The sequence below is a fragment of the Miniopterus natalensis genome, chromosome 7 (genome assembly GCF_054644295.1).
Source record: "Miniopterus natalensis isolate mMinNat1 chromosome 7, mMinNat1.hap1, whole genome shotgun sequence".
In the NCBI taxonomy this organism is placed as follows: Eukaryota; Metazoa; Chordata; class Mammalia; order Chiroptera; family Miniopteridae; genus Miniopterus; species Miniopterus natalensis.
In genome coordinates this window covers 42,974,233-42,989,588 of record NC_142087.1, presented here as the reverse complement: position 1 = coordinate 42,989,588, position 15,356 = coordinate 42,974,233, and the positions used below count along the sequence as shown (strand labels likewise).

The following is a 15,356-nucleotide window of genomic DNA, read 5'->3' as shown; positions in this document are numbered from 1 at the left end:
TGCTATAAAGTATTAAATAGCCGGAAAGAACTAGTCAGAGAACCGTATATGAGTCATAAAGACCATCAGTTGTTTTTTATTAAAGGCTATGTTTTGTGTGTACACACATTTTCTAACATATATACATATTCTTTCTGAAATTCCAGATTTGCAACTATGCCATCTATTACTACACGGTTCCATTACAGTTTCTGCTCTGGAGGCAGAAGTTGAGATAAGGCATACCACTGACTCCAGAGTCTTTATGATGGCAAAAAAACCTTCAAGCATTTAGAATATCTGAAATGCCATAACCCAACCCATTTCCAGCCTCCAACAGAGCTTCAAGTAGGTTGTGCAGATGGTCCATTTGACACCTACCTATATCAAACAATTCCTTATAGAACTTTTGACCAAGAATGCTATGAAAATATCACACCTAGTATTAGATTGTTCCATTTATATGAACAGGGGATGAAATGTGATTTTTACATGGTCCAACTTTCCTAGAAAAAAGAAGAACTTGGTAATACTAGTTGGGGGGCAAAAACTTAATACTAATTGTTACTCTCTGGTGAAGTCTGAAGGCTGTTATCTGGCACGTCTGATTAGGAAAAAGAACTAATACTTCCTGAGGGTCTATTTTATACTCGACATGTGCTTGGTGCATTGGCCCATTTTCTCAGAAATGTGACTGTTCTGGAATCAAATTGTGAATCAACTGTCTTAGAGTAAAGATATGTATCAAAAGCCTCAGAGGAAAATAGTTACTTGTTCAATAGAGATACTATTTCTTAAATAATAAATTAGATTGATTTTACGCTATAAGGTAATAAGCCTACCAGAGAATGTAGTTGCTGGTTTTCACATCAACTCATAGAATGATACAATTTATGAAATTATGTGAAAGAGAATGTAAGAGAAGCATTCCTTACATTAGTCCCAAGTGAGATACTGATGCTCACAGTACCATTACTACTAATATTACTATTATTGGTAATGTTATATTACCAATACTACCATTATTGGTAATAGTAATATTATGAGTCTACCTTTATCTTTCATTGTGCTCTAACTCGTGAAGATACAACTCTAGCTATTCTATAATATACCAAGACCTTAATCTCCTGCTCCAACAATTCTCAGGTGATTACTGAATCATCAAAGTAGGTAGAACAGCTACCTGGAGATAAACCCTTATTCATGTGGGGAGTTCAGTTGCAACAGGAAGTTTCGCTATCAGCTAAGGCTCCAGAGATTTGATTAGTTTATATTCCACAAGAGAATCAACAGATCAGAGCACTTTTAAAATAGCCGTTTAGCCTAATTCCAAAACTAGACAAAGACGCTACAAAGAAAGAAAATCGTAGGCCCATATCCCAGATGAATATAGATGCTAAAATCCTCAACAAAATATTAGCAAACCAGATCCAGCAATACATTAAAAAGATCATACACCATAATCAAGTGGGATTTATTCTGGGGATGCAAGGCTGGTACAATGTCCGCAAATTAACAAACGTGATACACAAAAATGAGGACAAAAACCATATGATCATGTTGATAGGTGCAGAAAAACCATGATAAAATCCAGCACCCATTTTTTATAAAAACACTCAGCAAAGTGGGAACAGAGGGAGCACACTTCAACGTAATAAAAGGCCATATATGACAAACCCACAGCCAATATCATACCTAATGGGCAAAAACTACAAGCATCTCCCTTCAGACAGGGAACCTGACAGAACATCTGCATTCACCACTCTTATTCGACATAGTACTGGAAGTCATAGCCACAGCAATCAGACAATGAGAAGTAAAAGGGACTCAAATTGGAAAGGAAGAAGTAAAACTGTCATTATTCACAGATGACATTATACTGTATATAGATTCCACCAAAAAATGAACCAGAACTGATATTCAGTAAAGTAGCAGGATACGAAATAAATATCCACAAATCAGCTGCTTTCTTATATACCAATAATGAACTATCAGAAAGGGAAATTTTTTTAAAAATCTCATTTACAATTGCATCAAAAAATAATACCTAAAAATAAATTTAACCAAGGATGTAAAAGAGCTGTACTTGGAAAATTATAAGACACTGAAGAAAGAAATCGAAGAAGATAAAAATAAGTGGAAACATATGCCCAATTGATGGACAGAAAGAGTTAACATCATTAATTCTACCCAATGCAACCTATAGATTCAATACAATTCTTATCAAGATAGCAGTGGTGTATTTCACAGAACTAGAATAAATAACCCAAAAATTTACATGGAACCACAAAAGACCCTGAATAGCCACAGCAATCTTGGGAAAGAAGAACGAAGTTGGAGGAATCACACTACCTAATATCAAACTATACTGCAAGGCCATAGTAATCAAAACAGTATGATTCTGGCATAAAAACAGACACACAGATCAGTGGAACAGAATAGAGAGCCCAAAAATAAACTCAACAAAATGAAAAGACAACCTACTGAATGGGAGAACAGATTCACCAATGGTATATCTGATTAGGGGTTAATATCCAAAATTTATAAAGAGCTGATAAAACTCAACACCAAAACAACAAACAATCCCATTAAAAATGGGCAAAGGGCTTGGATAGACACTTCTCCAAAGAAGACATACAGACGGCCAGTAGACATATGAAAAGATGCTCCATGTCACTAATCATCAGAGAAATGCAAATTAAAACCACAACCAGATATCACCTTACACCTGCCAGAATGGCTACCATCAACAAATCAACAAACAACAAGTGTTGGTGAGGATGCGGGTAAAAGGGAACCCTTGCGCACTGTTGGTGGGAATGTAGATTCGTGCAGCCACTGTGAAAAGCAGTATGGTGTTTCCTCAAAAAATTAAAATTAGAACTGCCTTATGACCCAGCTATTCCACTTCTGGGAATATATCCGAAGAAACCTGAAACACTGATTCGAAAAAAATCTATGTTCATTGCAGTGTTATTTATAATAGCTAAGATCTGTAAGCAGGCCAAGTACCTGAAACCTATATAATTTTATTAACCAATCTCACCCCAATAAATTCAATTTAAAAAAATAAAATAGCCATTTTTTTGCTGCAAATCTAAACTTTACAGGCAACATCTTCATGTAATATTTGTTAGAAATCTAATCAGAATTTTCAGGTTTATTTCCAACAAGTGAAATTGAGGAAAAATATTGTGGAAATACACTTATCATCCATCTTCCATCTCCACTTTTGCACACAGTATTATGATTTTTCAAAGAACTGCCAACTAAATATAGACTGTCAAGTCTGTCAAATGTAATTGATCAATTAATACTTTGTATTCACCATGTACTCAATATTCTATTAGACACTTTAGAAAATACAGATTATAAAATGCTATAGTACCTCCTCTCAAGAGGCTTACACTCTAATATTTGGAAAAAAATGCTTTCTGAAATAATTATAGAATATAAATTTCCATAATGAATTCTAAAACTGTAATATATAAACTGAAAAATGCTACAGAAGTTTAGAGTAGGAAAAATTAATGAAAACTCCAGTATTTAGTATATTTCCATAAAGAAAATAAACTAAACTAGGCCTCAAAGCAGTGGTTCTTCAACTTTTTGGAGCATGAAAGTGGTCTGGGCCTACTTCTAGGGCTCAAAATCTACATTTAAATAGCATTTCCAATTGATTCTGATATAGATGGCCCATAGTTTGTCAAATACTAGGTTAAATAATAAGTATAATTTGCAAGAGTCTCTAGCTCAATGCTGTTTGACAGAACTTTCTGCAATGGTAGAAATATTCTATAGCTGTGCAGTCTATACAGTAGCCACATGTGGCCATTAAGCTCTTGAAATGCAACCCATTTGCCTGGTGGGTGTGGCCCAGGCCCAGGTTGTGGATTCGATCCCCAGTAGAGGGCGAGCAGGAGGCAGGCGATCAATGACTCTCTCATCATTAATGTTTCTCTCCCTCTCCCTCTCCTTTCCTCTCTCTGAAATCAATAAAGACTATTTTTTTTAAAGAATAAATAAATGCAATCAGTTTACTAGAGGAACTGAATTTTTAATTTTATTTAACTTTAATTAATTTTAGTTTAAATATCCACCACCAGGCTCTAGAGAATATAAAGAGATTTCTAAGAGAAACATGAGCCAAGCCATAGATAGAAATGCACATCAACAGTATATACAGGCAGGTGAGACAACTGATTGGCTTGTCTAGAATAGAGGTTTCGTATTAGATTATCAAGAGGTCAGATTTTGAAGAGCCTTGAAGGGAACTGAGGAAACTGGATTTCATGACACACACTGCTGGTGGCCTAACAGAGCCATTTCTTCTCTTCTTCAATGGTAATAACTCCAGAACTTTTGCATGCTCACCTAAGAGAATGGACCTTGATTATTCTACATCATTCACGGTGTATCCATTTTTCTTGTCAGTGACGGGCTTATGCTGGTGTGTTAAATTCTGGCCAATGAGATTTGGGACATCTAAAAGTGTTTAGCCTGAATAAAAAGAAACTTTTTCTGACTCTAGTCAAAACTTTGTAAGGCTTAAGAGTGATGACATGTTAGGATAATAAACAGAGAAGATAAAAGAAACACCAATAAGCTGAGAATGGCAGAGAATGACCAAAAGAACTTGGGTCCTTGGTGACACCTGAATTAACTCAGGAAATGCATTTCCCCATTCGCTCTCGGACATTTTAAGGATATAATTAATTCATTACTGCTTAACATCTTTAGTTTTTTGTTCTGTTCCATACAGCTGACAGCATTAGATCAGGATATTAATGTTTAGGGTGACACCCTCTGGGAAATGCTGAAGTAGGCAATAGGTAGCCATTGAAGACATTTTATTAAGGTTGTAGGCTCATATGAAGCAATGTTCAAGGCTTAAAAATGACCTGCATTAAAAAAAATGTCAGAAGAAAAGGGAGAGTCAAGCAGACTAGCTTCATTAAAAGGCTGAAAGTCAGAATTACCAAAAGATTCTGTAAAATTTAGAGAAACATTATCATTATGTAAAATCATTAATGCATATAGATAAATACTCAAAGCAAAATTGGGGAAACAGCTCATTTTATAAGGGTAACAGGATTGTAAGTGATGTTTCTTCTCTGATTTTATATATTGTTTTCATGTTATTTCTACTTAAAATGTAAACAAAATACAGACAGTACAGTTTCTCTAAATGTATGTTTAATATTTTTTGAAAATGAAAAAATTATTGAAATATTATTTCTCTGTATTAGCTGCAATTAAAGATATTAGAAGGCACTGATGAACAATATGGTAAACCAGAAAGCATGCAGGATTTAGCTGGGGGACCTTGGGAAGGCAAGTAAACCCTGTGGAGCATTGTTTTCCTCTCAGGGTGGACTGATCTATAGCTCTAAAATTCAACAATCTCTAGTTTCAAATGGAAGGAAATGCTTTTGAATAAATAAAAAAAAATAGCATGCAATGGATATCAAAATTTAATTTTCTAAATCTGTTCTCACCCCTTGTCATGTGAGCTGAGTCTGAAAGGGAATAAAAGTCAATCTCCTTCAACTTCTCTGAGCAAACCAGAAACCTTGGGAAATAATTATGCTTTGTAGCTTTAATATAATTTTAATAAACAAATTAGTTCTGAAAATTTTAATATGCATTAAAGTTCTAACATCAAGTAGGTGTCAAGTGATAGCTTATCATTATTTTTAATTTGCATTTCCAAACTAATAAGGTTAAGCATTTTTAATGTTTATTGACCACTTGGAATTATGCTTCTGTAAATGACCTAGACATCTTCTTTGCAAAATATTTTAAAATTATGGGGGGGTGTTGTTTTTTTGAAGCCTCACCCAAGGATATGTTTATTGATTTTAGAGAGAGAGGAAGGGATAGAGAGAAAGAGAGAGAAGCATCCAATGTGAGAGAGAAACATTGATCAATTGCCTCCCATACTTGCCCCAACCAGTGATCAAACCACAACCTACATATATGCCCTGACCAAAAATCGAATGCACAACCTTTTGGTGTATGAGATGATGCTCCAATCAACTGAGCCACTCAGTCAGGGCTAAAATTATGTTTTATAAAATATTTTTATATTAGTTTGTTAGGAGTTCCTTATATACCAGAAATGATCATCTTTTTTTCATATGTATTTTCCCCCCCAATCTGCCATCTGTCTATGGTATTTGTTTATGGCTCTTCTTTGCTTTACAAAAATGATTTTAAATTACATAATCAGATATGTCTACCTTTTAATATGTAGCTCTGTTTTCTTGGTTAGTTAAAATAAAAGCCCTTCAATAAAGTAATATCTATTTAACTGTGGAATATGTATACTACAGAATATTATGTAATCGTTAAAAAGAATAAATAAGAGCTACACCAGTTTACTTAGAGGTATATCCCTTGTGTTTTATTATTAAGTGAAAAAAGATTATTTTACATATATATTATATATATATACACGTACATTTGAAAGACAGTATATACAAGATGCTGAAAACATACAATATATGTAAGTTTCATGATCATGGAAAAACTTGTAACAAAATAAATAGCAGATGGGCCACACTGTTGGTGTGACAAAGGAGAGTAAAGAGGAAATTTAGGCTCCCTAAATTTTTTAAAAGATGTGATTATGTAATGTGATCCCATTATGTAAAATTATTTATATTGGTGACTACATATAAATCTGTATAGAAATACATAAAAGAATGGCCACCAAAAAGTTAATGGTGTCTAACTGAGGATGATTAGATTTCAAGAAGGAAGATGAAGAAAAAGAGGTAAACAGAGAGAAGAAAAACAGGAAACATGATTAAAAATCAGATAAATTTTAAGTTGCCCTTTCCAAAAAAACAGAACAGACAAGACGACGGGGAGACAGAACCCTCAAAGGAGGATGTGGCTAATTATGGTAATAGTCACAGTTCCCTGAATACTCGAATAGAAACATATAAACTTACTACTACTATAGGTAGTGTCATTTTAATCCACTTAAAATGCAAGAAATAAATGAAACATTACACCAATTCCATTATTCCTTCCCATCATGATACCAATTATATCCCCTCTTCACATCATGACTCCTACAGGCAGCAGTGACAATTTTAGGCACACCTGCTCTATAAAAACTAAATTTACAGAATAATAAATGTAAGGAGTGGTTCTAAGACTTTTGGGTCCATAAAACCCATCCAGGAAGATTGTTAAAATGCATATTCCAGGGTCCCACCCCAGGAACTGTTCTTTAGCAGGTCAAGAGACCAATAATCCGCATTTAACAAGCACCTCAGGCAAATAAGGCAGGTGTTGAAAGATCACACTGAAAAACAGTGAATTTGAGGATGTCTGATCTATTTACAAACTGATTAACCAAAGAATTCGAGGAGTGTGGTCTACTAGAGAGAACAAAGAACTGTGAAGTCAAAAGATCTAGATTACCTCTCTGACCTAATCCCCCACTCACTCAGTCACTTGCCTCAGCTCTTCAGATGCAGCATTGGCCTCCTCATTACCCCCCACAACAGCCAAGAACGCTCTTCCTCTACACTTCCAATGGTTCAAGTCCCTTACAGACCTCAGGTCCTCACTCAGGGGTCGCTCGTCCATGACATCTTGCAGAGAATCTCAACTCCCATCTCACTATCAAATCCCCCTTGTTGCCTCATTTTCCTCTCCAGCACTTCTCACTATCTAAAATACATCTTTTATTTTATTATTATTAAACTTTTTTTTGCCTATTTTTTAATTTCCATAAGGACAGGGATATTTGTTAGTTTTCTTCACTGCAGCATCTGAAACACCTACATTGGTACCTGGACGGAGTTCAAGGGGATTTCACTCAGTCAAAATAAAACAAATTAAGCTTGAGTGATAGAAGAGAGATTTAGCTAGTAGGTGGGGAGCTTAATACACAGACTCCTGGGCCCTGTTAGAGATCTGATTGAGTGGGCTTCAAGTGAGGGAAGCCTGAGATTCTGAGTTTCTAACAGAAACCCAGGTGATACTGGTGCAGCTTTGAGAGCTATCAAGTGCTTCTCTCTGCTCATTGTTTGGTGAAAATCAACCTATTCTATCTACTATATGAGGACAGCTGTAGGCCAAAAAGGGAAAGCTTTGTTATACGTATTTGTCAGAGAGAAAAATTATTCCCCTAATCTCTACGTACCTAAGCTATCTACTCAAATAAATAAAATGATTCTACAGTAAGGATATTTTCACTTAATATATTATGGGTATTGACAAAACCTTATTTTGAATAAAAACACAATAGTTTCTTTGTAACTTTTTTACTCTTATAAATAATGCTTCAGGTAGTGTTTTCATTATATGCCCTTGTGCTTTGTCCAATTATTTCTTTCTAACAAATTCCTAGAAGGGAAATTTTTGTGTCAGAGTTTAGACCAGTGCTGTCCAATAGAACTCTCTCCAATGATGGAAATGTTCTGTATCTTCACAGTCCAATATGGTAGCCACCAGCCACACGCAGCTATTGAGCTCTTGAAATGTGACTAATGCAACTGAGAAACTGAATCTTTCGTTGTATATAATGTTAATTTACATTAAATAGCACATGTAGCAAGGGACTACCATATTGAACAGGGCAGGTATAGACATTTAAAGTACTGATAAATGATGCAAAACTGCTCTCCAGAAAAGTTAATTATTTGCCTTCATTCTAAGGTGTATAAGGAAAACTATTTCTTTTTTTCTTTTTTTTTTTTGGCGTCCTTTTTTTTTTTTAGAGATCTGCCAACAATGTAGTTTTTTAAAAATTTATCTTTATTGTTGAAAGTATTACAGATGTTCCCTTTTTCCCCCTACTGATCCCTTCTACCCAGCACCCACCTCCTTTACCTCAATGCCAACACTAGATATTATCAGTCTACTGTATCTTTTAACTTGGAAGTTTAAAAATGTCTGTGTGGTTTTCATATGCATATATTTATTAATAGTTTTGAACAAGGCTGTTTTGTCTGCCATACTCACTCAAATGCAAATATTCTCACCATGTTAATTAAATGAGAGGTTGGAAATTACCTGGCAGATCTGCTTTGTTAGACCCACATGTTTTCATTTTCTTTTTTTTTTTTAAATATGTTTTATTGATTTCAGAGAGAGGAAGGGAGAGGGGGAGAGAGATACATCAGTGATGACAGTCATTGATCAGCTGTCTCCTGCCCGCCCCCTACTGGGGATGGAGCCTGCAACCCCAGCAGGTGCTCTGACTGGGAATCCAACCGAGATATTTCCTGGTTCATGGGTCGACGGTTAACCACTGAGCCACACCGGCCAGGCCATATGTTTTTGTTTAAAATTTATTGTCAATATTTAAATTCATATAAAAATACAAATTTCCAGCTCCAGTTGAAAAATCCAATAATCTGGCAACAGTGACCCATACTACCACTAGACATGAATCAGCGGAGCCTTAGAAATTCTGCCACCTTCAGAATTTTTTGTCCACCAGAACTCCTCATCCCTTAATTATTTTACAGGGTTCCTGCTTCACTCAGATTATCTGCTTAGCCCCTACAAGCAACTGAGTTTACAATTCCTGCTCTGAATTAAATTTTAAGAGATTAAAAGACAAACAGCTAATAAGAATAGTTAACTATCACTTCATACTTAGTATTCAAAAATGACGGAATTATATGTCTGGATTATTTTATAACTAATATTCAACTAGCAGAAGAATACTTTTCTAGTGGTTGTTGACATTTCCTACTCTCTTGAGCAGTGGTTCAGCATCAGAAGGGCTGTTAAAATGCAGATTAGTAAGCCTCAACCCCAAAGTTTCTGATTGAATAGGCTGGATTGGGCCTCAAGAATTTTCATCTAAGCCTAAACTCCAAGTACAGCTCCACAATGAGATGAGATTTTCTCAAGGATATGGACACTCCTGGAAGTGTAGTGGTAATGTGTAATTTTGACAACATAATATTTTCCAAAACATGTCCACATTTATTTCACTTTATTTTCACAATAATCCTGTGCAGAAGACTGATAGAGCAGTAACTGTTAATCCCATTTTACAGAAGAAAAGTAAAGTACAGAAGTTAAGAATCTCCCCTAAACACACAAGAAGCTAAAAGAGCCAGAACAAACAGGTTTCCTAACTCCTAACCTTGGTAATATAGACAAACACAGCAATCCAGGACACAACTGGAGCTTGCTTCTCCAGACTGGTACCATAAAAGTAAAACCATACCCAGGAACAGAGAAGGCCATACAAGATATGGTTCACAGCAACAAACATTTATCAAGTGCTGATTATGTGTTAATCTATGCTAATCATGCCTATAGTCTCTACCGTAGTCTCTACACTCATCCAACATAGAAAAATATTAAAAATAAAATCTGAAACCACAACCTTGAAAAGATAGTGAATTCTCTATAACATAAGATAAAAGCAAATATGCTGAAGGGGTGGGTGATAGGGATAAATACAGAGTTGGGTAGAAAAGAGGAGTCTCTGTGGGAGCTTCACATCTGGACTTGGAGGAGTTGCTATCGCCAGTCAGTCAAGAATGGGAGGGAAGGAAGAGTACACAATAGGGAGCCCTCCTGGGGCTCAGCAGCACAAAGAGCTGCTGTTATCCACGTTGGGTGTGTGTTTGCCAGAAATATCAGGGTTGCTGGAACTCTAGAAGTTACAAGGGCATGCTTTTGTGTTGTCTAAATTACCTTGACTATATAAGAACTCAAGTCAGAGGGCATAACTTCATTATCCATTTGTAGCCAAAAGATAACATGATTAGGAATCATGAAACTTTCTCTCTGATTTTTCCCCCCAAGTTTTGAGAAACACGCCTAGAAAAAAATTCACTAGATTGTGATCAAAACCATGCTAATTACAAATCAGCCCTTCAAGAGAAAAAAGAGAGGGTTGCATCTCCACTTAAACAGAATTGATATACATTATTAATTTTAACACCTACTTTTCTAAGGTTAAAAATAATTAATAAAAATTGCTATAGACTGAGAATACAAGAAAACTATAATTAATTTGAAAGGATCTACTGGAAAACTTGGTTCTGTGACTGACCTGTCCTGTATGCTCATCTTATAGTTTAGTTCAAAATGACTGAGATGATGAACCTTCCATCAGTCCATGTAGAAAACTGTAGCAATACTGCTGAAAAAAAATTCCTCTCACTTCTCACAAGACCAAAGAAATACAAATTAAAACAAAGAGATACAAGTTTACACTGATTTCACAAACTAGTCACAATAATATGTTTTAAAATAACAAGCACACACACAGATTGTTAATGAAGTATAAATGAATACAATCCTTTTGGAAAGTAATTTTGTTATTACCAGAAATTGAAAAAATTCCTAACAAAAGTAAGAGTTAACATTTACATGTGTTGTAATGTGTTACGCCTTTTTATTTGAACAACTTTGTAGAGAGTTATTACTATACCCATTTTACAGGTTAGAAAGCTCTGAGAACATAAATTACTGGTCCAGTATTGCCAATAAGTGATGGAGTTAGGTTTTGGATCCTGAACCTTTATTTTAGAGCCCACCCAATTACAACTACACTATTCTGCCTCTCCAGGGGAACAATCCTAAGGAAGTTTTTAAAAAGAAAGTTACATTCATGAGGATGGTCATTATATATTTTTTGAATACTGAAAAAAACCCTCAAAATAGAGGAAGAGCTAAGTAAATTATGGTATGACAAACTAATTACAAATAATAGGAAGTAAATTGTAGTAAAATGTTTATAAAAAATCAGATTAAAAATGTATCTGCAATATGATAAGACATCAATAAAAATATATGTCCATATAGCAAGACTGGGAAGAAAACTGGAAAAAATAAAAACTATTCCATGTTAGAAGAATTTCACTACTAGTACTTAATTTTGTTTCTGTCACTTTAGTCAATCAAGATTACTCTCAGCACCCGTACAAATCCATTCTAGTTCTAAACAATTTCTATTTCTAATAATAATTTCTAAAACTTCACTATAATTTATTTATATTACAGACTTATTCAAAATAATTACATAATACTCTTTAGCGGTGATTCTGAAGATTTAAAGCATGAGGTCTTCTTCTTAACATCAATGATGTTTGCAATCACCACTTGCAGTGTTCTTTTGAAATGCCTTAATTGAGATCATATATAGTGACTAAAATAAACTAATTCTTTTTACTATCATAACCTTGCGATGATTCCTCAGCTCCCTGCACCCATCCAGGGATCATTAGCCCAGAGGTTGCAGGTGTTTTATAGATTAGAAAGTTTTCCACTAATAACATGATCTCTAAGTGATTATGTATAAAATTAACTAAAATATCTTAGCTATAAGGGATATTCATATTCTAAATACTTTTGAGAATTACTAATTAAGTCACATCAAGTCCCTTTGAAGTAGGTAGATGAACTTTATTACCACTTTACCAAAAAGAAAAGTAAGATTTTGGTAAAAGTAACTTCCCCCAAAATGGTACCAGGAGCTGTGAAGAAAATTCACTCTTCTTAGCCATACAAGGTGATGCACAGAGGCCCATTCAGCCCAGGGTTTGGCCTCTTTCAGTAACATAAGCAGACACTTTGTGGAAAAGTAAAGTAGCTGTTCCCCAATGATGATCAATATAATAAGAGCAGGAATATAGTTTAAACATCTTAGCTTCCTCTTTATGAACCTACCACTCAGGAATTTATTTTGTCCCTCCACTGTCTCAATCCACAGGTCCAACTGGGTTCTCCTTAGGACACCTGCAGAAACTACCATTGTAACCTCAGAATTCTGGAGTTAGGAGAACCCGTAGAAGCCCATAGTTCAATTCCTTTAACGGAAGGGGAAACAAACTCATTCCTAAGAAAGTGACTTCATTTAGCTAGAGCACATCCAGTCCTGGAACCAAGAGATGTGAACAAATGTCTTAAACTTGGCCTTCATATTTCTCCCTTATCATTAAAATTTTCGTATTATGTCATGTTAACAAAAGTACACATATGTCCTTCCAACGTCTTCAGATACATACGGCCCCGGCCAGAATAAACGTACAGTTCTCATTCTCTACTTCCTAAAGAGTTCCAAAAGGAAGGGGAAATTCAACAAAGGGTATAAAAATGGAGTGTAGAGAGGCTGGGGAAGGGGGTGCAGGTGGAATAACAGTTCAATGGTGCTGCTTTCTAAGGAATCCTTGCTCTGGGATTTGTAGCACTCTAACTGGCCTTCAGCTGAGATAAGTCTGCCTTAGGCCAAATAAAGGGCTGTGATGTCATCCTGAGTGGATATCAAACGACCAGCAATCACCACGGATACATAGTTCCTTCTTAACTTACATTCGGTTCCTCTCTGCTTTTATTTCCACGGTGTAATTCTATGTCAATAGGAAGTTAATGGGAGGATATACAAGAAACTGACAACAGCGGCTGCCTCTGCGAGCACTAGGGCTTTGGGGGTACTGGGTAGGAGAGGCAGGGTTCCCTTCACACAGCTGGGAATTCTTACTCTGCGCGCGTTCCTATCCAACACACATGAATTAAAACGTTCCCCGTAAGCACGTGCCTACGGGCATACAATTCTCTCACTAAATATTTCCGATCAAACAAGTATTTCTAACGTTTCTTCCTCTTTTAAATAAGTTTCCAGGACTGCAATCTGTAAGACCACGTAGGTCTATTCAGGAAGAAAAGGAACGGACACAGTTACAACATTCAAAGCAGAATTCCAGGATTTAAACGATAAGAAAATGTGCAGAGGGGCCCATTTATTGCAAACCCCCCCCCCCACACACACACACAAAAAAACCTTTTGCGGAAAACCTCTTCCCCATATTCAAATAGTAAGGTTTAAAAAACAGATTTACGTGGGATTTCCCACCTTCCCACCTTAAGCGGGGGGGTGGGGGGGGCCGACTCCAAAGATGCGAAAAACATAAATTAGAATGCGTGTCCGTCCCCTCGGCGGGGCCCAGGGGCCGGGGGCCAGGACCGTGGGGCCGCCGCGCCCGCGGAGGAAAGGAACGAGGCAGTTCTGCCGGCTCGGCAGCAGCTCCCGTGCAGGCGAATCGGTTCTGCACCTTCCGTGGGCTCGACTGGACCGAGAAAGCCCGCGCGCGCCGAGTCCACACAGAATTTCTCTTCAGGGAGCTCGGAAGAGAGACTGAAGGAACCGATTTACCTCAGCAAGCCGCCTCCTCGGCAAACCCTCGCCCGACCGCACTCCGCCGTCCGCTGGTGTCAGGGTCAGCTGTCAACACAAGCCTTTGTGTCTCGCTCGAGAAAGAGTGAGGGGTCCTTAGCCACTCACCGGGAGAGGGAAATGATGGTCGCGCGCGCGCTCGCGACCGAGTGACAGTCCGCGTGCAGCAAAGAAACCCAGGGGCACTCAGCAGACGCCCGGCCACCGCCGGACGCTCTCAACTTTCCCCAACTGAGCCCTCTCCATCCTCCTTGCGTCGCCGCCGCGCCACGCTACCTGCCGCCCACGCGCCCCGCGACAGCCCCTCACAACCCCTCGGGCCCCGGGAGGCCGGCCCGGGGCGCACCCCCCTCCACCTCCGCGCCAGAGCGCCCCGCCGCGCCGCAGCCTCCCTCGTCCCACGCTCCGGCTTCCCCGCTCCCGCCACAAAGGGCGAGACGAGAGCCCGGGGTGACAGGCCTTTGGCCTCCGAGTGCGGACCGCACGGGGCTGGGTGGTCTCGGGAGCTTCCGCGAGGCGGCGGGGAGGACGGGTTCGGGTCCGGGCTGGCCCCGGCGCCTGCCCGCGCCCTACAAACGCGCTCCCGCTCACGTCCCCGCCCCGCCTCCCTAGTTCTCCGCTCCAGAAAAAGTCCGCTGCCGCGCTTCCCCGTGCAGGCAGGGTGTCCACCGCCCGCCAAAGGGCAGCTCCTGCCGGGCAGAGGCGTGCGCTCGCGCCCGGCTCGCGACCTCTCACCTCCCGCCTCCCCGCGCCCGGCCCCCGTGGCCCCGCAGCCGCTCACCTGGCCCTGGGGTGGCGCGAGGGCAGAGGACCGGGGGGGTGGCCCTGGCCTCGGCCGGGGCTCGTCTCCCCACCCCCAGTCCGGGTCCCAGCACCGCGGCTCCGCTCGCCGAGGCCGCCCTCCTCCGAGGTGCTAGCGCCGCCGGTGGCTGGCGTCTCTCAGGCAGGCGCGCCGGCCGCGCGCTCAGTTCCCCGGGGCGGAGCGAGGCGGCGGCCGCCGCGGCCGGAGGCGGATTCCTCAGGTGCTGCCCCTCCCGCCTCCCCAGAACCTCCGCGGCGGGGACCCCCGCACCTCCTCCTCCGCCCCGCCTTTCGGCCTCTTGCAGCCTCCGCGCCGCGAGTGGCCTTTAGGGTTCCCTGGCCCTAGAGCGTCGTGGGCGCACATTGCCTTACCCACCCCCACCTACGACGCCCCCACCCCTACAGTGGC

The 15,356-nt window shown here is 39.3% G+C and overlaps 1 protein-coding gene across 1 annotated transcript in view; it reads right to left on the bottom strand.

Annotated features, from left to right (window-relative positions):
• Window positions 1-14,994, bottom strand: part of GREB1L (GREB1 like retinoic acid receptor coactivator) — a 201,713-nt gene extending 186,719 nt beyond the window's left edge. Inside the window, exon 1 of the mRNA XM_087818992.1 lies at window positions 14,928-14,994. The gene's annotated coding sequence lies outside the window, so the exon portion shown is untranslated. The remainder of the gene's footprint in view (window positions 1-14,927) is intronic.
• Window positions 14,995-15,356: the final 362 nt, after the last annotated feature.